The sequence below is a fragment of the Natator depressus genome, chromosome 3, assembly GCF_965152275.1.
Source record: "Natator depressus isolate rNatDep1 chromosome 3, rNatDep2.hap1, whole genome shotgun sequence".
NCBI classification, from domain to species: Eukaryota; Metazoa; Chordata; order Testudines; family Cheloniidae; genus Natator; species Natator depressus.
In genome coordinates this window covers 62,614,322-62,637,445 of record NC_134236.1, presented here as the reverse complement: position 1 = coordinate 62,637,445, position 23,124 = coordinate 62,614,322, and the positions used below count along the sequence as shown (strand labels likewise).

At 39.5% G+C, this 23,124-nt stretch overlaps 1 long non-coding RNA gene across 1 annotated transcript in view; it reads left to right on the top strand.

Annotated features, from left to right (window-relative positions):
- The first annotated feature begins 3,912 nt into the window (after nucleotides 1–3,912).
- The window catches only part of LOC141983873 (uncharacterized), a 37,457-nt gene continuing 18,245 nt past the window's right edge, over nucleotides 3,913–23,124 (top strand). Inside the window, exons 1-2 of the long non-coding RNA XR_012638548.1 lie at nucleotides 3,913–3,979; nucleotides 7,393–7,514. This is a non-coding gene — a long non-coding RNA (uncharacterized LOC141983873). The remainder of the gene's footprint in view (nucleotides 3,980–7,392; nucleotides 7,515–23,124) is intronic.

The following is a 23,124-nucleotide window of genomic DNA, read 5'->3' as shown; positions in this document are numbered from 1 at the left end:
ACTTTTGATATGTTTGACGTAAGTCCTCCTTGTTTCTGAGCCATATAGAAGAGTGGATAAAACACGTCTCATAAATACAAATTTTCACTTTAGTTGACAATTTGTTATTGTTCCAGGCTCTGTTTTGCAAAAGACCAAAGTGTAAAGTCTGAGGCCTTTTTCTGCAGCCATATTGGGAGAGCAGGAGCCAAAAAGCAGAAAGTCTCATCCTCTCGTTCCATCTAAATTTCATGAAGATAATGTAATATTGGGCTGCTAAGAAGGAGATCCTGTCCTAATAGTACCCACCATCACCAGATAAAGAAACAGATCTTAAAATGTTGAAAGAAAACTTTGTTTGGCAGCATTCTGTCTGGCAAGGAATGACTTACCTACAGTTGTGCGTGTGAAATCTCTACTTCATTACTGTTTTTCTTTTATGGTCACCACTTCTCTGTTTATCTGTATGGTTTCTGTCTGGTTCTTTGACTGTTTTCTGTTGCATAATTAATTTTAAAAGATTTAAATCAACAGGTGGTGGGGTATGATTGGGTAAAGAATTGCTTCACAATATGTTAGGATTAGTCAAAGAATTATTTTGTAAAATTTTAGTTAAATGATTGGTTACGGTATAGCTAAGCAGGACTCAAGTTTCACTATATAAACTGAGAGCCAAGAAGGAGACCAGCTGGGAAGGAAAAAGAAGCATAAGAAGAAAAGACCCGGAAGAATAAGAACTCCTCCCCATCAAGACACTGTCTGAGAACAGAGCTGCTAGAATCCTATGCACGACCATGACATGCAGAAACCAGATGAGACTGACCTTGCCTGGTCAACAGGGAAAGTCCGCCTACGTGATTAGGATTGGTGAGCATAGCATTGTATGCTTAGTGTGTGTATTCTGCTTAGTGGATGTTACTGTTGTGACAAAGTTCCTCCTCTAACTTGGTGGGTCCTGTGCTTATTGGCAGATTTTGCTCGCCTCAGAGATTCACGGCAGCCCTCAGTTTGGCCACTTTCATGGCTCAAATCTGCCGTTCACTCAGATAACCTCATTGCTGGCCAGCATGGGGAAAAAAGAGTAAGAACAATCCCCACAGTTTTTGCTGATCCACCATGTGGGTTGGGGACCAGTTCAGAGACCTTCACCTCCTCAGTCCTCCAGCAGCACGTCCTCTCACTCCCAGCTCCTTACGCGCACACCTCATTAACTGGAGTGACAGCCTTTTTAAACCAGGTGTCCTGATTAGCCTTAATTAATTCTAGCAGCTTCCCAATTGACTACAGGTGTCCTAATTAGCCTGCCTGCCTTAATTAGCTCTAGAAAATTCCTGAGTGTTCTGGAATAGTCCCTGTTATCTTACCCAGGGAAAAGGGACCCACTCTCTTGTAGCCATCTGGCCTGACCCTGTCATACTATGTAAGGCTCTTTCACTGGTAAAAGGTCCTGCAAACCTGCAGAAGGTTATGCCATGAGCCCTAGGAATGGGGTAAGGGTGGATGTCTAAATTAAGAGGGTTATACCTTGAAACCTAGGAACTGGATAAAAGTGGGTGCCCCTAGAGTGTGCAGGTAACAGAATTTGGTGGAGAGATTAGGGGCAGCCTAAGGTCATTTGGACTGAACTGATAGAGCCTTACACAGTGAATAATAGTAGAAAGGTAATAGCGGCAGAATATTGGTGCTGTTTTGTCAAAAAGGGTTGCTACCTGCTTGACAGAGTGACCACTGAAGCTTCAGGAGTGAACAAAGCAAAGGGACCAGCACAGGTGGGGGTTTGCTGAAAAGCCCACCTTCCTTGCTAAATGGGTAGTGGAATGAGGTCCATGCCCATGGGGGACAAGATTAATTAGGTTGTGTCCTCTACTCCTGGGTTTTGTTCCAGAACCATAGTGCTGTGATGGTAAGGAACCACCTAATTTCTAACTTAAATGTATTTGTGGCCAGTCCATACCTATTTCTTCTTGTGCCAACATTCTCTTTTAGCTTAAATGGCTCTTCTCCCTCTCTGGTGTTTACTCCCTGATGTATTTAGGGAGAAGCATTTTATCCCCTCTCAACCTTTGTTACGCTAGTAAAATCAAGCCAAGGTCTTTTTAATCTTGTCTTGTAAAATGGGCTCTCCAGTCTCTTGATCATCATAGTAACCAATCTCTGTTCCTGTTCCAGTTTGAATTCAAAATTTCCTTTCCCTTATGCTATTCTTTGTACTGTGCTGAAGCTTTCTCTGCCTCACAATACCTGGACATGGAGGAAAATATTTCTTCTTGATCCCTGCAAGTCATTTTATGTCCTGAAGCATAAGATTACTGTTGGGCATGCAGAGCTATAAATATTAATGGTCATAAAATTACCTGGCCACTTACTTTATTTGAATCAATAACCTTCTGCAGCACAGAATTCCACAGATTGATTATATACTGTTTGAAGATTTCCTTTTATTATTTCTAAATATACCAGCCATCAACTTAAATGACACCTTTTTATCGTATAATGAGTCGGGAGAAGGAAAATGATCATTTTTCACTTGCACCACTCATTATTTTGATTATTTTAATCAAATCTTCCTTTTAGTTTTCTCCTTTCTAGGATACACCATCCTAGGACCAGATCCTCAGGTAGTTTAATGGAACTATGCTGATTAATACCAAGGGAGCTATACCATTTCTTCCCCACCTCTTCCAAGGATCTGGCTCCTAATTTTTTTATAATGGTGTACACCAAAGCTGTAGCTTTGGTTTACTCTGCCCCACCCCTTTTTTAACACAATGATCCGCTGAAGATTTTGCTAACAATGTCTATTGATCTCCAAGTAATACATATACTAAACAGTGTTAAGGTGGCCACTAAGCTTAAAACAGACTTTTTTTTTCTTAAATTTATTCATGTTGGAAGATACCAAAGCCATAGGTGGTGGAAACATGAGATGTAAGAATAGTTGCAAGAAGTAGTGATAATTCAGAAGTTAGATAAGAAGTGACAAGTAACGGTTCTGAAGAGAAAAAAGCTGAAATGGCAGAGACAACCTGGTTAACTGTCAGAAAGATACTGCACGTGGTTATAAATGTGCTCAGGGGAAGGAAAATTAGAAATATTATTACAGTAGAAACAGTAAATGACACAATGACAATAGTAAAAGAATATGGAAAAAGAAGTGAAACAATGTCATATAAATGTCTCCTTAACTCTTGTGCCATGATTTTTGCCCACACTTAAATAATATGTCTACAATTCCTTGGTAAATACAAGGAGAATTCTGCATTTTTTTCCTCTGTATTTTTGACAAACCTCATCAACATTGCCGCACATTGACCAAGATTAAAATTCAAGTTCTTAGTTCAAATTTGTGCTTTTTGTCCTCCTCTGGAAGGCACTGCGTAATCTGGTTCCTGTAAACCTCTAATCTCTTTCCATTGTCCTCCTTGCCCACTTCACTCTGTTTAACCTGGTTGACTAACCACTTCTTTATATGTTCTTTCCGTCCTCATTGCCAGACTTCATTGCCAGACTTCTTCTTTGTTTGACTGGCCCCTCTACTTGGAACCCCCACCTGACGAAGTCTGCAATGCTACCAGTGCCGCCTCCTTCAAGTCCTTCTTTAAAACAATGCATTTCCCCCCAAAGGCCTAGAAACCTTAGTCCTTCGTTCCAAGAAGTGTTAACAAGCTAGAATATGTACATTTTTTTTAAAAAAATCATACAAAAATCATGGATCAGAAAGATGTGTGTTAAAACCTCACACTCTGATCATACTGCTTTTTGTTGTACACTGTTTCCCCTTCCTGTATTTCTATGTTGTCATTTTACGGGAAATTTTCAAAGGCACAATTGACAGTGAAGTGCCCTACTTCTATTGAAAATCAATGGGCATTAAATACCTAACTGCCATTTGTACTTTTCTTCTTCAGTTGTAAGCACTTTGGAAGGGACATTGCTCCAAATCCTTGGCTGCAGCCAACGAGTACTCTGCACAGTTCTGGAATGGCAGTGATACTGCAAGGTGAGTGTTCCCCAGATTCTGGGGTTGTACTATACTGGGACAGTCCCCTGGCATAAATTAATATAGTTGCCAACAAACACAAGTGACGATTACAGCAGCCACGGATCAGTGGGATGCTCTGGCGATGTCCCCTCTTTCCCCGGTCTTCCTCTTTGTTTCTTGATTATGTCTTGTGCAGCTGCTGTGAGGGGATCCTATGCCTCCCAGGGGCCAATCTAAACTGCGGTTAAGGTGATCAGATGTCCCGATTTTATAGGAACAATCCCCATATTCAGGCCTTTTTCTTATATAGGTGCCTATTTTCTCCCCCCCCCTTGCTTTGCTCCCCCCCATCTCCTGTCCCAATTTTTTCACAGTTGCTGTCTGGTCACCCTAATGGATGATCCTGCTGTGGCCACCTGAGTTTGCTTTAGGGAAGGTGGGTGCTGCTCCAAAGGCCTAGAGAAAGTGTGGAAACCTTTAAAAAGGGTCTAAATGAACGAGCAGAGCAATGTGACTTGAAACAATAAGGAAGAACACAGTGATCATTTAGCAGTTGAGATTTTAAAGAAGGAACTTTCTGTAATATGGTTAATATCTGAGCTAATTCTGAAAAAGGCACTGCAACTGGGATGGCAATATGAGCTAGTGAAAATACGTCCCCCACCAAAAAAGCAGTGAAGCATGGTGCAAAAAAGTGGCCAAGGAAAAATTTCCACTGGGAACCTATATTTTAAACAAAGCCTTTAAAAAGGACTGAGTTTCCAAGGTAGAAATGCACAGGTGTAACCAGAAAGAAAACAACAGGTAAGAGTTGCCTGGACAATGGAATAATTGCCCAGGAAATATAAGAAAAAAGGATAGCAGAAGCATTTCTGTCAAGCAAAGGAATCGTGGGGTAGCTCAAGTGAGTATTGCCTATTTCCTGAAATCTGTATCTAAAAAGAGCATTTGTGAACATGCTTGGATTGTGGATCTGCAATACTCTTAAGTAAAATTGATTCAGAGGTAAAATGATTTATGAAGAAACTTTAAGCGTATGAGCTGTATCACTAACATGGAGCTGTCCAGTATACTGGTCAATAGCCCTGGGAGTCAGATACTTTGCCAAGGTCAATTTAAAGCCCATGCTAACTACAGTGGAAAGAGTTTTCTTCTAAACCAGAAATTTTATTAGAATATGGAAAATAATATTATCCCAAACACTAGTTTGTCTCTTCTTCTAGCTCACTGTAGAATTTCTACTGAAAATAGGGTGACCAGATGTCCTGATTTTATAGGGACAGTCCCGATATTTGGGGCTTTGTCTTATATAGGCACCTATTAACCTCCCCATACCCGCCCCCACCATCTTCTGCCCTGATTTTTCACACTTGCTGTCTGGTCATCCTAACTAAAAACCTCCCCCACGCTCCCTGTTGTTTGGCTTTTTGATACAGATATAAAGAAATAGCACACTGTCTCACAATGATGCCTGTATTTATTTATTTATGTACTGTGGACACCTGTTCCCTAAAAACTGAAATTAGACCACCAAACGATTCTATGTAGATCACCATTCTGTAGATGACTGTACTGACCTCAGACGCTAACAACATTCAGTGACTATTGACCTCATCTGAGTTTGAACCAATCCTCTGAATCATCCTGTTTCCCAGCACAGTTATGCGTAGAACTTGAAACCACATTTTATTAAAAAACAAAACCAAAATAAAACTTTATTGTCTTTTATTATTTTTATTATTTATTATTATAACTGTCCTACACTGCTTCTAGCTCCCCCTGCACTTGTGGTAACCTGGAAACTTGAGATGTAGGATAAGAAGTTATATAGGCTGGCCTCTTAATTCACAGAAACTTTACCTTTTTTGTTTTCAGTCATTCATGCTTAACAGTAATACCATTTTGAGGACCTTAGGATTTGCTAATTTTTAAACTTTGTAATTTTTTACATCCTTGGGCCTGATTCTAATCTCCGTTGATGTCAGAAGTCTTGTTCTACATCTGAAAGGTGAATCAGACCTCTTCTTTTTAATTATTTTCTCCTTTTGAAAAAAATAGACCTACTGGAAGTGGCTCAAATATAGAGAAAGTAGAGAATTGCAAGACAAATCAAATGTTTCTGTTTATATCAATTTGGGGAGTTTGGGGAAAGTTTCAAAGCCAGATCCTGTGCTCTGTTCCGCTTGCAAGTAGGCTTAAGGAAGTGATCAGGGAATTCCCCAGCACTGGAGAATCACCTAGTGGCAGAGAGCCAGCATAGTGGGGTAATAGGGTATGACCTGTCCCAGGATAGGTGGAGAGAGGTGGGAAAGTGGTATAAAATCACCTTTCCCCTTCTCCTCTCCTTAATTTGGCTGCACTTTCTTGTGATATTCATGTAGATATTCTGAGATATTTTAACTTCTCTAGAAACTGGCAGCAGAAGGGTAAACTTCTGCTCTCAGATCCTAATGGTATATTACAACTCCATTTTTTGGTTCTCTTGAAAATACGGCATTAGATGAAATATAGCAGTTGTATTAGTGCTAAGAAAAGCAAAGTAAAATACGTGGTATGCAGCCCTCATTTGGTTGCACTATCATTTAGATTAGAATGATCACTGAAGTATGTTTAAAAAGAAGTTATTGTAGCACATATTGGAAAATCAATACAAAAGTCATCTTGCAGCATTGTGCTTTGGGATTAAGATGGTTGGGAGTGCTCAAAGTCAACACATAAGAAGAAAATTGAGTTTATAGTGCATAATACTTGATTGCCTGAAAACAATGACAACAAAGAAGGGGCATTGCAGAATCTTCAATTAATTGGAAAGATTATTTAATTTTGCTGTATTGAGGAGCTGAGCTGTACTTCAATTTCTGCTTTAATTTTTATATAAACCAACATAGATGAAAGAGAGAGCAATGGATTCTATTCCTATTTGTTCATCATCAACAGGATATTATTAAATTCCAATCTGTTATATCTGAGCAAATCTATTGTATGCAGTGGTTTTGCACATGTATCTCTGGGGGAATAATTTGGCCTGTGGAACCTTTATTACAGTTGATGATGCATGAGAGGGAAAGAACCCTATACAGCTAGCTCTGAGTTTAGGTTGAGTTTGCAGGGATTGCTATTAGGGGGGGAAAAAGCGTCCTTTCACTTGTAAATTAAGCAAATTCTATATGGAACCATTGAAAGGAGACAAACATGGAACCCCAGGACATCATTTTTAGGGTAACTTTCAAATCAGAGCTGCATTTTAAAATAATATATTGCAAAGCATCTTCACAAGGGGTCATGGTAAATATTGGACATGGAACTGTAACTTTGGCATTTCCTCACTTTTGATTAATTTAGCATTCTCTCAACATAGTTTTATTGTATGGATAATCTACTATTCATATTTGTTCACATATACATCACTTTTTGTTATAAAACAATCGCAGGTTGCACTTGCCAAAAGGGTGGCAGAGCTGTTACGATAGTGTGCACTTCCTGTGAGCCCCAAGAGGAGTTTTGGCTGGCGCTCCCACTGCAACTCAGTGACTTCTCATCATGTCCAATGCAGGTTTGGACCAGGTTTTCATTTACAATAAAGCCTCTTTACACTGCCAGGGCAGTAAATGAGAATCAGTGCAAATTAGTATAAATGCAAATTGGGCCCAATATTTGGAAAGTATTGAGCAACTGAAGAAATAGTTTAGAAAGGGACAAGTGAATGTAGTTTATTGTCAAGTAGTCCTTACAGCATGATCCTCTGAGATGCTGTGTCCTCAATTCTCATCAACTTCAATGGGAGTTCAGAGCACACAGCATTTTGATAGGGAGTGCTTAACATTGTAAAGGATAGGGCCCTAAAATGACTTGTGAGGAAGTCAACCGCTTGTGAGGTAAAAACTTATAGAATAGAACAATTTTATATACAAATATGTTAGTCTTACCATATGTGATCTCTTGTGCAGTGGCAAAGAATGGCATAAGATGGCAGTAAGAGATTGCAAAATATTTAGTTCTTCAGAGTGACACAGTCCATTGAATCAACCACTGAATTGTAATAATCTTGATTATATAATCAGTGACAAAATGGGGTTGCTGGGCTGCATCTTTGTACTATTTGCCTGCTTCTTCTACCCCTCCCCTCCCCCAAAGGAGGAAAACCTCTGGTTTATATGTCATTTATAATTTCTTGTCTTGTCATAGGAAATCATGAACTCAGGATAGTCACTCTACAGGTATTTCACACCACATTACCATCTGTGTCAGATTGTTTGAAATATATGTTTGTACCTTTTCACACTTTTGCATTCAAAGTATAACAACTCTCTAAATTTAGGATCCGACTGTCTGGCTTGGTATATGTGCACAAATGAGAATGATTAGGGTGCTTAGAAGACGTCTCAGCCACCCATTGACTTTGTCCTTACCCATAACTATTTTACATTTGGGGACAATGTATACCTTCAGATCAGCGGCACTGCTATGGGTACCCACATGGCCCCACAGTATGCCAACATTTTTATGGCTGACTTAGAACAACGCTTCCTCAGCTCTCGTCCCCTAACGCCCCTACTCTACTTGCACTATATTGATGACATCTTCCTCATCTGGACCCATGGAAAAGAAGCCCTTGAGGAATTCCACCATGATTTCAACAATTTCCATCCCACCATCAACCTCAGCCTGGTCCAGTTCACACAAGAGATTCACTTCCTGGACACTACAGTGCTAATAAACGATGGTCGCATAAACACCACCCTGTACCAGAAACCTATTGACCGCTATTCCTACCTACATGCCTCCAGCTTTCACCCTGACCACACCACACAATCCATTGTCTACAGCCAAGCTCTGCGATACAACCGCATTTGCTCCAACCCCTCAGACAGAGACAAACACCTACAAGATCTCTATCAAGCATTCTTACAACTACAATACCCACCTGCGGAAGTGAAGAAACAGATTGATAGAGCCAGAAGAGTTCCCAGAAGTCACCTACTACAGGACAGGCCTAACAAAGAAAATAACAGAATGCCACTAGCCATCACCTTCAGCCCCCAACTAAAACCCCTCCAACGCATTATTAAGGATCTACAACCTATCCTGAAGGATGACCCAACTCTCTCACAAATCTTGGGAGACAGGCCCGCAACTTGAAGCAAATACTCACCAGCAACCACATACCACACAACAGAACCACTAACCCAGGAACCTATCCTTGCAACAAAGCCCATTGCCAACTGTGCCCCCATATCTATTCAGGGGACACCATCACAGGGCCTAATAACATCAGCCACACTATCAGAGGCTCGTTCACCTGCACATCTACCAATGTGATATATGCCCTCATGTGCCAGCAATGCCCCTCTGCCATGTACATTGGTCAAACTGGACAGTCTCTGTGTAAAAGAATAAATGGACACAAATCAGATGTCAAGAATTATAACATTCATAAACCAGTCGGAGAACACTACAATCTCTCTGTTCACGCGATTACAGACATGAAAGTTGCGATATTACAACAGAAAAACTTCAAAACCAGACTCCAGCGAGAGACTGTTGAATTAAAATTTATTTTCAAATTGGATACAATTAACTTAGGCTTGAATAGAGACTGGGAGTGGCTAAGTCATTATGCAAGGTAACTTATTTCCCCTTGTTTTTTCCTACCCCCCCCCCTCCCCTGTTCCTCAGACGTTCTTGTTAAACCCTGGATTTGTGCTGGAAATGGCCCACCTTGATTATCATACACATTGTAAGGAGAGTGATCACTTTAGATAAGCTATTACCAAAAGGAGAGTGGGGTGAGGGGAGAAAAAACCTTTTGTAGTGGTAAACACCCATTTTTTCATGGTTTGTATGTATAAGAACATCTTCTGTATTTTCCACTGAATGCATCCGATGAGGTGAGCTGTAGCTCACGAAAGCTTATGCTCAAATAAATTGGTTAATCTCTAAGGTGCCACAAGTACTCCTTTTCTTTTTGCGAATACAGACTAACACGGCTGTTACTCTGAAACCTGCCATTGATCTTCACGTCTCTGTTAATGGGCCAGGTGCAATATGGCTTCTTGATAATAGTATTACTCCTGTCTAGCAGTGCTGCTTCTAGTCTCTTCAGATGGGAGGGGACTATGGCACGTGGCCCTTTCTCCTCTGCCCCACTCAATAGCACTAGCTGAGTGTGGGGAATCACAGATTGCACTTGTTGAAAAGGTGGCAGAGTTGTTCCTGTGGAGTGCACTGTCTGTAAGTACCAGGAGGCATTTTTGCTGGAGCTCCCACTGCTGTCCAGCACCTTCTCATCACCTCCAGTGCAGAATTATGACTTTAAAGCACAATCGTGTCCCTAACGGCGGACAGAATAATTTTTTGTAGTTGATTGCAATTATTAATTTTGTTTTAATTATCTGAAAAGTAGCTTGGGAAAAAGACAGGGACATATTTCTGGAGACTATTTAATGTAGATTTAGGTCACCATGAAGTACTTTTATCAATTATTAGATTACTGCAAAATGTTGATTATATTTTAAGTACAATATATAATTTCTAAGGGCCCTGTGATACTGTCAGATGCATCCTGTGGGTCTTCAATAATTGGCTTTATGTCTAGATTTAAAGAGATTTCTGTAGCTTCTGCATTATGTATTGGTTTTGCTTATCAATCTGAAAGTGTTTTACAAATATTGTTATCCAAAAGAGGCATTGTTTGATCAAAAGTGTGAAATCACTAAAAAACAACGCAGTGAGATATTGCTCATTCTAATCTATCTAAGGTTTTTCTATAGTGCCAACCACTACATTCTAAAATCTCTCTCTTTAGGAAAAGATGGATTTGGAAGGAATATTTTCTTGCATAAGTTAATGCTGACTTTTTTTTCTTGAATAACCGATTCTCTTCAGCATCTGAATCTCTGTAGTCACTAGAGATTTGTTTGGCTATGTGTGATTTTTATCTGTCATTTAAACCAGAGATCAGAATGCAAAATCTAGCTTTCATAAACATCATGTAGATTTGTCATACTCCCTGGAGGACTTTGGGTCTGTAAACCCCGGGATGGATTACAATGAGACATAAATATTTTCATCTCTGACAGATATAATCTTGCTCTAGTGTTGTTCATATTATGTAGAGGAAATCACTGCCTATTTTTCTCAGACCAATGCTTTAATGTTTCAAGAGATGAAAAGCGTGAATGAACTGAGATTTAATTCAGCATTGTCTTTTAAAACTTCCTGCTTCTGGGATTGTCAAAATGGCAACAGTTTGGTTTTTTTTCTGCGTTCCTTTCACAGTGTGTATAATCACACACTGCATAAATTGTTTCCACATAATGTCAAAGGGTGTTGCAGCACTACATGGCTTGTGGCATGTGTGTCAGTGAAGCACAATGCATGTCACACACTATGCCTTTTGTCTGTGATATGCCTTGCCATAAGCTAATGGTGTTTTGGAGCAAGACTGGCAGTGACCCATAGCCATAGTGTAAGTGTCACTCATGCTTTTCATTTCACTGATATGAAACAAAGTACTGCAACTCATGTGGTTGAAGAGTGCAGTGCATAAATGTCAGCTTGTCGTATTGCTGTCTTATAAAATTCAACATACAGAAGCTTCTTTATAACCTAATAGGGGCACAGTATTGCTCTAGGGACAAAATCTGTGCAAGCCTCTGATAACTCTAGGTACGTAGTATAGTGTTGCCTCTAATATTTCACTTCCATAATTAGCCTCCTTATTAAAAAACAAAAACAAAGTACAAATGACTAACCAAGAACAGAGTCTACTTTTGTTTGTCTTATACATCCTTACTATGTTCAATATTTAGATAATACAGTGATTAGCATTCCATATATACTGTTGGTCCATAAGTATGACATTTTGGTAGATATTATCTGAGGATAATTGTTCAGATAATCCTTTGGAACCCTCGTGTCTTCCACGCAGAAACGTGTTTCAGAGTGCGGGTATGTCTACGCTAATAGGCTATACTAGCATAGCTGTGTTGGCTAGCCCGATAGTGTAGACAAAATCCACACCCTTAGAAGGGTTTTTTTTTGTCAGTGTAGGAACAACACTTCCTTGAATGATGTTAGCTATATCGATGGAAGCACTCTTTTGTCAGCATAGCAATGTCTACACTGAGGGATATGGTGACATAGCTGCGTTGCTTTGGTGTGTTTTTTCACATCAGTAACTGACATTGTTACACCAATATAACTTTCAAGTGTAGGCCAAGCTTGTGTGTGTTGTGTGTATGTGTATCTCACTTGAGATAGATATGTACAGAGATATACATACCCAAACTAAATACAAACACTCCTTGGTCTCTTCCAACCATACTACTGAGGAATGGTTTCACAATGTGGAGAGGTTTTCTGCACAAGGTCAGGATGATGTAGGGATGATATCCTTTACTCCTGCTCTTTGCAGCTCTGCAGGTTCAGGGGGCTAACAGTCAGAGATGCTGCCATAGTTTTAGGAGAATGAGGATTGCTGCTGCATTTGAGCATTTTGTACAGGCCAGTTTGGGCTATTGCTTACTAGCATGGTCTGCTGACTCACTGCTCCTGGTATGATGTGAAAATTATTAAAAATCACAATAATGAGAAGAGACACTTTCTTCCAACATTGAACAAGAACTTTATTAGCATCAGAAAAACAGTGTTATCCCTAAAGCTACTCTGTCTTTCTTGCACATGGAGAGTGAATAGATGATCTGGACTTCAAGTCAGACTGTCACTTTGTCTACTTCATATTTATGAAATGTACAGTATAGTACTATAGTATGCTGGTAACTGCTTGGTCACAAACTCCTTTGAGATTGGGTGTGAAGGCACCCTTCATTAACATAACTGTTAGGAAAACTTAATTACAACCTTTCAGCAGGAATTTGGATTGAGTGGGTAGAGGGATTTTGCTGTGTGAGTGGGGGAAAAAAGGCAATATGGAAACTGGGAGAGGCTGATGGAAACAGAAAGAAAACCAAGTAGCAGCCTGTAAGCACGGTGTGATGCTGGCAAAAGCTAGAGAGAGCTTTAGGGTCTGTTGACAAAAGAGGCTTGGGGCTGTAATATAAGAAACTGCTCCTTTTTGTTCTTGGTTCATCCTGTGTTTGGAGAAGCAGGACTTTGTACACTCTTTTTAAATAAACAAGATTACAGCAAAGAAAATAGACTTCATCAATTCTACTTCCAACTGAACGTCGCCATGGTGCCAAACTTTGATTAGTCGCTTGGGTCAAAAAGGGGGCAACAGTTTTGTGACTTACATCTTCTGTTTATTAATTCAACATAGGTTTATAGATTGTTCTCTGTTATGCATTTCCACCAACTTCTTTACAGACATGTATTTTAGACATACCACAAACTATTTTGTAAAGCTCTTTGGGCCGGAACTTTTTGTTTTGTGTTGCACAGTGCCTAGCACAATGGGGTCCTTGTCCAGGACTGAAGCTTCTAGATGCTATGATATTAGAATAATTAATTATTATTATTATTTATTTGTATCACTTAAGAGTCTTCCTTATTCATTTTAGGTTAAAAAACTGAGGGTTTTTTTTAAATTGCAGATATTATAATTGGATGCAACCTGCACAATGATTGTTTGCTATGATAGTGTGTGAATTAGGTTACAAATTCTCATAAACTAAATTGATTTGTGAGTGGCAAAAATCACTTAGCTAGTGAACTAAACCAATGACAGTCATGTTACAGAAAGTGTATATATTGAAACTATAAAATGTTTAACTATTATCAAAATGTAAGGATCTGTTTAAGCCCCACAAAAGCAAGGGGTGTGTAGAGTTAAAGCTGAAACTCTTTACCCAGCCAAACTTTTGTGCATTGATTTTTGCAACATACATATGGAGCCAGATTCTCCATTGTCTTACACCTTATGTAGTCATTTCCTACCCACATATAGTGAATGACAAGCGGATGCAGAATATTTTACATACATTTTGCCAAAGTGTAAATGATGAAACAAAATCAGGTCCACTAGCTTAGTAGCCTTAGGAAGCATACGAAGATAATAGCCCACAATAGTCAATATTTTAGTATTTTCTTAAAGTCCTGGAGGGAGCCTTGTTCATAGTTCTTTCTTATATAACCTTCCAATTCAGTGCATCCCCTTATTGCTTTGTGCTTGGATGTGAGTGATTTGTGTATTCTAACAATTTGTTCTGTCCATTGCCCTTCAATAAAATATAGGTATTTTTTATAAAAGTAAACCTCAGTCTCTCAACAGTTTACAATGTTTTATTTAAGATTTCATTTTTCCATCATGATTTAATCAGTTATGTTTAATGTAGAGATCATACCTATCCTTGTTTGTATTTAGCTAGCTTCTCTTCTTTGGTACATAAACAACATTATGGAGTTTTATGATAACAGCTGTGTGAGAGTTAAGTGTCTGTCAGTGCTGCCATTAGAAACTCTTATCTTCTAGTTTTTATAACTCAGCAGTTAAAAATGTGCTGTGAACTCATATATTTAGCATGCAAATGGCTCACTAATTTTGTTTAAACCTTAAAAACCTGGCCATTTTGAGGTTGTACAACAGAGGAAGAACATATTAATTTTTAGCATGAGCTATGGTGGTTATTGGTACATGAAATAAGCGCTTTTAATACTTTCATGGCCCTGAGATATTAATATTTGAAAGTCTGCTAATGTACTAATGTGGACTCAACTTCTTTAATACACAATTAATAGAACAACGGCTCCATATTGAAACTGACACAGCCCTGACTCATGTGAGTAGTCCAGTTGAAGTGAGTCATTGGGACTACTCGTTTAAGTAAGGATTGGGACCTATGTGATAATCCAGTTTCAGGTCAAAAGATCCATAAAAGGATAGAATGGAGGAGGGAAAAGAAGAATAGTGAGCAGCACAGGGCCTGATCCAAAGGCTGTTGATGGCAATAAGAATCTTTCAATGGATTTTGGATCAGAACAGTAATGCACAGGGATTGTGAGATTGGGCCTGGATCACAAGGAACCAACAGCCGATAGCAATGTAGCAAATGAGTAAAAAAAAAAAATAAAAAAAAAAATTTAGCATCAGATCCACAAAGGGACTTAGGCACCTAGGTCCCTGTTTTAGCCACCACTGTGATCCACAAAACTCCTGCTTGGCTGCCACCTCATTCTGTAGGTGCCTAAATTAGCTCAGTACCTACATTTTTGCTGTAAAAGTTCCCTAGGCACATAAGTTTCTGCCTCTAGGCATGTGCGCTGCTGCCTACTTTAAGCATTTGGATGCCTAAGCCCCAATGCAAGCTACAAACTGTGGGGGATGATAGATAGGTCTTCTTCCACCTAGCTTGTCTGCATGGCTCAATCTGGTGGGCATGTCCTAAACCTTTAGTCCAGGGGGTTAGGGTTCTCACCCTGCTTCTGTTTCCCCCTCTGTCCTAGGCACTGGACTATAGGATATTCTGATGTGGGTTTCCCTCAGGCTGTGAATAAATAAATATTAATTGGGCCAAAGAAAAAGGGAGCTTGCTATAGTCCGGTGGTTAGGGCACTCACCTATGAGGTGAGGAACCCCTGTTCAAAACCCTTCTCATCAGGCAGAATGGGGAATGGAATTAGGGTCTCCAGCATGTTGTGTGAATACCCTAACCACTGGGCTAAAGGTTATAAGGGATACCATTGGCTGTTCTGTGTGTGTTAGCAGGCACCTAACTCATTCTTTCTTGCAATCCGGCTGTGGATTGCAAGCAGAGATAGGCATCTTCAGGAAGCCCAGACATAGGCACATAATTTCATGTGAGGGGTGGGGTCAGGACACACCCTTCTCCTTGAATTCTGCCATTGGCAAACTTAGGTGGCTCCCCGCCTACCGTTCCAGCTTTTGTGGATCCCATTCTTAGGTGCCTATCTCTCCCCATGCATTATATAGGGAACCTAGACACCTGGCTTAGCTTTGTGGATCCCATTGTTGTTCCTGTGATTTTTTTTTTCTAGGCATCTAAAAATTAGACATTGCAACACGGAGCAATGCCTCAATCCCTTTGTGGATCTGGGCCCTAGAGGCCAAGTTTCAGAGTTGAGTGATGATATCAGGAGTCTGTGAAAGGACCTGGGTAGAAGCCTCCCAAAGGTGCAGGCAGAGGAAGAGATAGCACTGGTGTTGACAATGTGCCATTTTCCTCCCATTGTGGGTTCATCCTTGTAGAGTATCTGCAAGTTAAGTTTCCCCTGCCTTCCTCAGCTGGCTTACTCCCTTAGTCTCCCAGCTGCCTGTGTCTCACCAACCACATGAATGTTGCAGCTGATATAATGTAAACTGATTTAAAAAATATATAGATAATGTCTATTAGTGATATGGCTAGCTCAATGGTTAGTGGGAATATCAATCACTGCTTGATTCTGTGCTTGGCGATATTACCACAATAAAGCCATATGCTATCCTGGTCTACCATTAGGTCCCGTGCTATATGCCCATAAACTACTGGTCTAGTGGTGGGACTACTCACATGCTTAAAGTTAAAAGTGCTTAAATGTTTTGCTGAATTTGTGCCAGTATGTGGCCCATTTATACATACACAACTCTTACCAAAGTTTATGAGAGTTGTGTCCAAAAGTTGAATATGGCCCACAATACTGTATATTACTAAAGTAGTGGATTGAACTGCAAAAGGGGTTATTCTCCATAAAATAATCTCTGTAGAGTAAACAAAAGTTGATATTAAAAAAACCCAACAACCTGTTGTAGTTGTAAAATTAAAATTAAAAACTAAAGTATTTTAACAGAAGTTTTTTTCTGTTTTAGTAAGAATTTCAAACACTTTAAGTATTTGAGGAAAAATTAACAAGGCAAATGTTTCTTCTTCAGCTGTTCTCTTGTATTAATAAAATACCTAATTTCCTTAGTAATTAAATGGTCTTATATATATTTTTGACTAGTATTCAGCATTCCACATTGTTGGATATTTTTCATAATCCTTACTGAATTCCCTCACTAATTCTTTCAGGAATTTTAGCTTAGCTGAAATGAGAATTCTTATAAATTTAGCTCTGAATAAACTATAAAGCTGTTCCAAGTCACATACAAACATTTCTGCACACAACTGTGAATGAATTAACAACAAGAATGTCAATTAAAAGGTTAAAAATCCTTTACATGTTTGGTTTCCAAGATAGATTTGCAAGACGAAATAGTCTTCTGTCTGTCCCTTTTGTTAACCAATATTGAGCATAGCACTAAGGAGGTGCTAGTGATTCTCCTCAATGGTAAGGTTGCTCCCCCATATGCATATTCCAAAGGTGAGAAACAAGAAGAGAATACAATATATATAAAAAACTTATTACAGGAATTTAACTCGAAAAGTTATAATGGCAACCTTTTTTCCTCTTGCGTTTAAATTGGAACATAAAATCACTTTTTTACAAAACAGTTACATTCACTCCTAGAACAGTTTTACATGCTCTCCCTTTGGTATAAATAGATATATGTACATGTTTTAGCTTGCATAAGGGTTAATGTCTTTACACTAGAATTATTATAGTTGTATCACCTTGACTGAAGTCTGTCTCTTTTTTCAAGGCTTTATAATACAGCTGTAAAAATGTGCTCTGAGCATAAATCTTGCACAAGATCTTAGCACAGCAGGAAATACTATTGGACTGTTTCTTAGTAATGAGGTTAAACAAAATATAAATGAGTTCAGATGGTATTTAGAGCTTCTGTAACTCAAAAATCTGCTTTTTTTTAAAATGAAGGTTTGGAATCCATTAACTACTGCAGATTATAGAATCATAGAATCATAGAATATCAGGGTTGGAAGGGACCCCAGAAGGTCATCTAGTCCAACCCCCTGCTCGAAGCAGGACCAATTCCCAGTTAAATCATCCCAGCCAGGGCTTTGTCAAGCCTGACCTTAAAAACCTCTAAGGAAGGAGATTCTACCACCTCCCTAGGTAATGCATTCCAGTGTTTCACCACCCTCTTAGTGAAAAAGTTTTTCCTAATATCCAATCTAAACCTCCCCCATTGCAACTTGAGACCATTACTCCTCGTTCTGTCATCTGCTACCATTGAGAACAGTCTAGAGCCATCCTCTTTGGAACCCCCTTTCAGGTAGTTGAAAGCAGCTATCAAATCCCCCCTCATTCTTCTCTTCTGCAGACTAAACAATCCTAGCTCCCTCAGCCTCTCCTCATAAGTCATGTGCTCTAGACCCCTAATCATTTTTGTTGCCCTTCACTGGACTCTCTCCAATTTATCCACATCCTTCTTGTAGTGTGGGTCCCAAAACGATTAAACGATTTCTCAAAAAGTAAAGAAATATAAAAGTGCCAAATTATCTGTTGTATATGTACATAGATTTAATCCATCCACAGCGTTTGAGAGGCTCTTTCTTATTACTGACATAACTGTGCTAATTAAGGCCCCAATCCTGGAAACTGGCATATACAGGTGTAAGGTTCTGTCTATGTGGATGCAGGATTGGGTCAGTGGGTTCAGTTCTGCAGCTTTTACTCATGTTGACATCAAAGCAAATACTCCTGTAAGTGCTACTCATAGTGAGCAAGGATTGTAGGATCAGGCCTGTGGATACTAAAGTCATGTGGACTCTGTAGAGATTGGTTTACAGGGGCTGGAAGCAAACCACTCATAGAAAGTTTGAGTTTGCTTGGATGTTTGAGTTCAAAGATGTTCAGCGTCCAAGAGGAATTAATCCAGACAGACCCTCCCACAACAAGTTTTGGTGCCACACTTTTTATTCTAGATGTCTTCAGCTGCAGCAGGTGTCCCTGTTGCTTGCTGGAAAGGAGAAAAGTTTGCTGCTTCATAGATGTTTCAACAACCTGATTCTATATTCACTAAACTTGTGAGTGCAGGTTAAACTTGACCTTCATGTACTTTTCCAGTCCTAGTCAAACATTTCATAAAATTTCAACAATTGCATGCTAGACTACAGACCAAAGTTAACCCTAGCATAAATGGCTGCATCTCCTATTGAAGTCAGTAGGAATTGCCCCCTCTTATGCCAGAGTTGTATTTGGGAAGTTCTGGTCTATTGTACATAACTTTTTTTTTTAAATATCCAATTTATTTAGTTGATCTGCTTTGTATTCTGCATACATTTAGGTCCAGTAGAGCTGTCTGATAATGATTCCCACATACCAGTGCAAGATGTCTGCTTCCATAGTTTTTAGCTACATCACACCTTGTATTTGCTGATTCAAGAGTCTAACTGACTAAATATTTATGGGCTTGATCCACTTTTTTGTTAGTTCTTGAGCTGCATATGCAATTTGATTCTGCAATGTGCGAGTGCACAGTAGAGCATGTGTAACGGCTTATCTATACATGGAGTCATTCTGGCAGCTGTTAAGTTACTAGGAACCAGGGTAAGACTGAATACAGAGCACATGTAGTAAGTGCCTCGTTTACATGTTGAGGATGAAACTTAAGCTCATTTCTGTTCAAACACACTCATTCTTTATCTGCATCCTGCTCCTCTCTTAGCCTGTGTTTTTGAGAATAAGGGAGCTGGTGCACAGTGGGCTTCTGATTTTTCTTTGCTCAGTGTGGTATACTAGGCCTAGTGCTCAGCCTTACATATCTCTGGTCAATTTATGGTGGAAAAAAACTTTGCAGCCCATGTAGCACGCTAACCAAATGCTTGCAGGATGAAGGTCTATATTGCTTATTTCGTAAAGCAGCACAGTGGAAGTTGCATGAATGAGCAGATCTGCCTAATCACTGACTTGGCTGGCCATACCACCTCCAGTTCTTAGGTCTTTTGAGACCTTGGTTTTGGCTAGTGGGGCCAATGGCCATAATTCCTTCCTCTTCCTGTCCTCTTTAACCAATCATCGCCATCAGTTCCTCCCTCTCTCCTCCAATGAGAGAGTCAGAGCTAGGGAATGGAGGAGCCCTGGGCAGGGAGTTCATGGCAGCCAGAGCCAGCAGAAAGAGGAGACCAGGAGGGAGGAGCAACGCAGTAGTCAGAGATGCTCCTGCTGAGAAGAGCCCAGCTTCTTGCTAATACATGTTGTGTGGATGTGGAGTACTGATGGATGGGGTGGAGGGAGATCTGAAGGATGAGTAGATAAAGGTTAGGCTCATAGATTGCATGGGAGTTGCAGTGAGATTGGGGTGAACTGACAGTTTTGAGAGGTTTGTGTAATGAGGTGTTCACTTTGCATAGTTTTTGCAATTTTTGTGCATTATTTATGGAAACTTCTCTCAGGCTTTTTGCTGTGCAGTGTAAGCAGATCTGTGAAAAGGACAATAATGGTGTTGTGAACTGGAATATACTGACAGATAAATTGTGTTCATAACACAGCTAGTGTAAGTTATTGAATTAAAACTTTTATTATTTGTTCAATTGACCATTTGTATGAGATGCAGCTGTTGTTGAGTAGTTAGTAAATAATCCACAATTTGACAATCTGCATCATCTATATTTTTGGCATGGTTAGGGAAATTACTATTTAAAAATCCAAAGGACATTAGACTACCTGAAATACAATTAAAAATTCACAATATAGCAAAAACAAAAAAAATCTAATAATTCAGATTATGGGCTGTTATAGTCTCTCATACATACATGTGATATGTGTTATTTAATCTGTAACTGGATACCTCAATACCTGTTTTTTATCTCCCACGAGGCTCACCTCCAGATTTCTTACCAGGCTTTTCCAACAACTTCCAAAGAATCCATCCCAAGATTTACATTGGCCCCTATGAACGCAGAAAAAGGACTTTGAGTTCTACCTTGCTCTAGTACAATTTATAGACACAGTTAAAACATGATTAGATTTCATGCATGCTGCAAGAACAAAACCAGTTTAAATTTTATTCAGAGACAACTGCAAGTTTAATTGATTTCTAAGGGTTTTTTCCTGCTGTTTTTTTAACAATACTGAAACTATCACCACACAGGGAACTTCGTATATGAAAAATGTGTGAGAGATTAAGATAAATGGTCCCCCAGTGATTTCTTTAGAGATCAGAGCACAGATGATGACTCTGAAGAGACCATGCAAGCAGTAGGTATAATGCACAAGAAAGTAAACATGAAAATTACAGCATAGTTACACATAAATTATGGAGCATTTAGTTCCCGTTTTCTGTTTTTTTTAAGTACACACTATGCTCATAAAAGGTGCCAGATTGATTGACCACAGTGGTGAATGAAGTCTTCCATTTATCTACAGAACATGGATCAATATAAGCTTCCACATGCTGCCCACCAACCTCTCAGCTCCAATCTGGAGAGTTTACCAGTAGAAATGAGATGGTAATTTAGGGCCAGATTTACAAAGGGGATTTAGGCTGAACATTGAAGAACCTGTAGGCACCTTGCTGCCTAGTGGAATTAACAATGCACTCTATACAATTCATGGGCACAATTAGGCGCTCTGAATCAGTGACCTCTCCGTTTCATGATTTACCATTCTCCCAATTTTTGTGTCATCTGCAAACTTTATCAGTGATGAACTCATGTTTTCTTCCAGGTCACTGATAAAAATGCTAAATAGTGTAGGTCCAAGAACTGATCCCTGCGGGAGCTCACTGAAAATATATCTGCTTGATGTTGATTTCCTTTATCTACCAGTCTGTTCACTTTCCCAAGAATTCAGCGGGGTTTGCAGAAGCACAATTTTCCTTTACAGAAGCTGTCTGGTTGTCCCTATCATATGCTAATTTAGGTGTTTTATTACTCTAGGTGACACAGTGGATAAGATACTGGTATGGGAGTCAGGAGACTTGGGATCTATTCCTAGCTCTGCCACTGGCTACTGTGTGACCTTTTGGGTCTGGCGCCCCTCCTATTTGTGTGTCTGTTTCCTCATCTGTAAAAGTGGGACAAGGATACTTACCTTCCTTTGTAAAGTGCTTTGCAATCTACAGATAAAACCAACATAAGGCCACATTTTATTATTATTCTTTCAACTGATTTATCTGGTACTGATGAAAGGCTTGCTTATATGTAATTCCCAGGATCAGCAAATAATATTCAAAAGTTTTGACTACCCACTAGGCTCCTGATGTTAGAACTCAGATGAATATCATCTGATCCTGGAGACTTACTGCAATTTACAACTTCTTTCAATACTTCCTCTTTTGACATCTCAGTCTCTGATAGCACCTCTTCTTTATTACCTGCAAAGCATAGTTGTAGGGTAGATATTGCACCGTTGCTTGTGTGGAGAAGGCTGATACAGAGAAGTTTGTTTGCTACTTTGCAGTGTCCTTATCCTGCTTGATTACTCCCTTTCTTCCCTTGTAGTTTAGCAGAGCCATTTACTCTTTTAGGTTTCCATCTTTTAATGAACTTAAATAACTTCATTGTTAGCTAACAAACAAGAATACGCTACCCCAAATTAAAAATCTCATCCCCACATCAGAGAAAGCTTGGGTAAACAGCTAAGCCTTTGACTATGCCCCAAAGGTTAACGAACTTGGCACTATCTGATAAATGTAGGAGTGAATTCCAGGGTTTCATAGATTCCAAGGCCAGATGGGACCACTGTGATCATCTAGTCTGACTTCCTGTATAGCACAGACAATAAAGGTCCCCCAAAATTAATTCCTAGAGCATCCAATCTTGATTTAAAAATGGTCAGTGATGGAGAATCCACTCCAACCTTTGGTAAATTGTTTCAATGGTTAATTAACCTCACTGTCAAGCATTTATGCCTTATTTACAGTCTGAATGTGTCTAGCTTCAACTTCCAGGCACTGGTTGGGGGCCCTCCACATATAATCTAGACCATAGGAGTCAGATGCTGTAAATTGGCATAGTTTCACTGGCGCTACACTGACATACACCAGCTGAGGATCTGGCCCTAGGTTTACAATCTAGGTCCGAATCCTACGATCCATTCTCATGCAAATAGTTCATAATTATATGAGAAGTGCAACTGCCTTCAGTGGTTCTACTTGTATGACTAAGGATTGCAGGATTGGGCTGTTCTCCTTGAGTGTCCTAATTGATTTCAACTGTTGAAGTGGGGTAAGGCACACAGCGAGGCTGACCACAGGTTAAAGTGACAGGTCAAAACCAACACCTGGAATGGAATATGGAGTATACTAAAATGAGAGCCATAAAAATATATTCTACTTTATTATTGAAGAAAAAGTGAATGTGTGCCTGTTTGGATCCAGAACTTCTCAATAAATACTCATAACTAAGGACCAAAAGCGTCAA